The sequence below is a fragment of the Trachymyrmex septentrionalis genome, unplaced genomic scaffold (assembly GCF_001594115.1).
Source record: "Trachymyrmex septentrionalis isolate Tsep2-gDNA-1 unplaced genomic scaffold, Tsep1.0 scaffold173, whole genome shotgun sequence".
NCBI classification, from domain to species: domain Eukaryota; kingdom Metazoa; phylum Arthropoda; class Insecta; order Hymenoptera; family Formicidae; genus Trachymyrmex; species Trachymyrmex septentrionalis.
In genome coordinates this window covers 379,734-382,848 of record NW_017304897.1, presented here as the reverse complement: position 1 = coordinate 382,848, position 3,115 = coordinate 379,734, and the positions used below count along the sequence as shown (strand labels likewise).

At 36.9% G+C, this 3,115-nt stretch overlaps 1 pseudogene; it reads right to left on the bottom strand.

The window, feature by feature from the left end:
- Positions 1–1,005: 1,005 nt before the first annotated feature.
- On the bottom strand, positions 1,006–1,591 carry LOC108746493 (annotated as a pseudogene).
- Between the last annotated feature and the right edge of the window lie 1,524 nt (positions 1,592–3,115).

The following is a 3,115-nucleotide window of genomic DNA, read 5'->3' as shown; positions in this document are numbered from 1 at the left end:
GCGGGGCTTCCCTGCGCGCGCACATCTCTACGCGTATGCTAATGCTCATAAGGCTTGCTTACAAAACGATACATTCTAACAAATATATATATATAATAAGAGAAATAGCTTACTCAAATGGAAGCTCGTATGGCTTCGAATAAATATTCGTGGCACGGGGAGCTGTCTCGCCACATATCGTAAAGGCAATCTTCCCTGTGCCATCATCGCAGGGCGCGTATCCAGCGACGCTGCTCGTGATTGGTGAATCCACGAATGGTGATGTGGCGTGTGCCACACCACATAGGCTGTAAGAAGGTAAAAAAAGGAAGTAAGTATTTAGTAATAGTGGGTATAAAATAACCGAGAAGAAAACAGTAAAAAACTTACCAAGGGGATGATCTGCACCCCGAGTTCGTTTTTAATTGAAGTCTGACAACTTGTTCGTTGTCAACCATCAAATACTGCAAAAAAAATGAAAAAAAGTAGATGAAAGTAATAAAAAATTGTTATAAAAAATTACTTACCCCTTTTACTAGATATTCGTATTGTATATGTAGAAGTTTCTTCAGATCACTTATTTTGTATCTCATCGCATAATGTATGTCACTGAAAACTGTATGAAGCACTAAAAAAACCTAGCTAGATTGATTGTCTGTGACAGCGCGAGTGACAACTATATATATCACACGATTCTACACTCATTTCCTTTTTCCTTTTGCCACTTTTTTTCCTTAAAGTTTGCGTCAGCACGAATTTCCTTTTTCTCCTTTATTTAAAGATATATATAAAGATAGGGATATAAAATACTTTTTTATATTTTAAAAAAGATATATTTTTATTGTTAAATGACATACACAATTAATGCTCTCCGAAGATCAGAGCGATCAATTCGCACTCAATTATATCGTTGCGGTCGAAAGATTATCATACATCGTTTTTAGCATGTTCACAGATTCCGTGACAGTGGACGTGATATCGAGAAGCCGCAAAAATTTTTTGTCGACGTTATCGGTCATTGCGGTTAAGAAGGAAATGAGACGATTTACACAGTATTCAAGATTAAATATATTGAGTACAGTGCTTTTCGACATGGATAGACGAGCTGTACTTGTTTCTAGACGCAGTATTGGTAGATTGTTGATTCGTCCGAAGCGTAATGTTAGATTTCCAACGTACATTGGGGACGGCGCGCGTATTCCTCTATTATTCTCATCGTACTGCAAAAGGGACAATATGACGTGTTTTTATTCGAGAAGCTCTTTCCAGACGTCCGGTAAAAGTGGGATCTCTTTACCGTGACAATCTCCCAAAATGATAGTTACGTAAAAAGGGAGTTTGCCGTTGATACCAATGTTCAAGTATTTATAGCCAGTTAACGGATATCTTCTCTCGAGAATGCGTACGCTAGGACGATTTAATGTCTGTAATTAAAGAAAAAAAATTAGTAGATGGAAAAAGAGACGCAAAGAAAAAATACTTACTTATCTGATTGTTCTTTATCTGGATTTTCATCATTCAAATCATCGAATATTTTCTTCTTTTTCGCGCTTTGTTCATCACGATCGTCCTGTTTCATGAGATAATTTTCGATATCCGTGTTGTTAAGCATTTTTGTGTATTTTTTTTCGCAGTATCGTCCTCAGATTGGAAAACTTGGAAAGTGCGTACAAATGATGTTGTCGGAATGATTGTTCCTTTCATACTGATCGTTTAAAACTATTATAGTATTTATTATATATGTCCTTCCATCCTTTCCTCTTCCTCCTTCTTCATCTTATTTCTTGTTGTGTTATGTCAATATGTATTACTCGATCGAATTAGTCGATCTAAGATTCCTGCATTTGTTGCAATAATCCGTCTCTCGACATGCAACGTTGAATACGTTTATATTAAATTTACCAGCCTCTGTTCTCATGAACTCATTAAATTTGTAAAATTGTTTTTTTTGGCAAAGTAAATATTACCATCCATATATCGGAAGGTCGGAGCTGCCGGTATTCCTGGGAATACTGCTTGTAACGATTAATAGCTTGAGCGATTGACACTCATACTACTTCGTCTATCTGCACCACATCGTTATTATCGAAGATTACATAGGTTTGTCCTCTGTTAGTATTTACTACGGTATTAATCAAAGTGCTCGTGAGAAATCCTAGACTCGAGAGATGTTTTGGCCAATCTTCTTTCAATTTAAATCTGGGATAATTGATCATGTATATCATATTATTTACAAACAGTACTATTTCACCCGAAGGCCTTTGATATACGACTGATAAGGAGAAATTATCCGGAAGGAAATTCATGTAGCTGTTCAGTACGTATGGTTCATCATATTTTTTATCATCTATATTTATCGACCATACGTACGTGATGAATATTCGATGATATAATACCAACATCATATCCACATATTGTAAAGTATAGAGATCTACCTACTCGGGTTTATTCGTCGTAATTTCGGTATTTGACATTGTGTAGTTGTTGTTGTTGTTGTTGTTGGTAGTCGTGGATTTTTAATTCCATAGAGTTGTTGAATGGCTAAAATATCCTCTATGTTGAGTTTAACGATTTTATTATTAGTATTACTGACAAATGCGAACATTATGGAGTCTTCACGCGAACTGTGTGTTAATCCTAATGCGTGTCCAATTTCGTGTGTTAAGCAGATAGTCCTTGTTACTAGCAGGTTTTTCGCTTAGGTATATATATATATATATAGATATGCCATGGTTTTGCACTGTCCACGTGTATTTCAGCGGTGTAATTGGGAAAGTTTGAAGGAAACGCGTGAGCGAGTACTCCACCAGGTCCATCAAACGAAGAGGAACAAATTTCTTCGTTACGTTTACGATCAACGTACGTGTGTGCCACTACGATAAGATATTAAGATGTCGGGATCTAACATTTTACGTTCGAACAATAAAGATGAATTCGCTGCCCATAGCGAGAACGCGAATGCGGTAGTTTCAAGGTCTGCATCCGCTAAATGGAAGTTCCACGTGAGATGTGTTTTCACCCATTTCCTTCTACCTGTATTTTGCTCGTGGTGCAGAATGTCCGGGAGATCGCATCGTGGTTTATGCATTTGATGCAACGTATAGTTATTCAATGTACCATCACCGGTATTTGATAA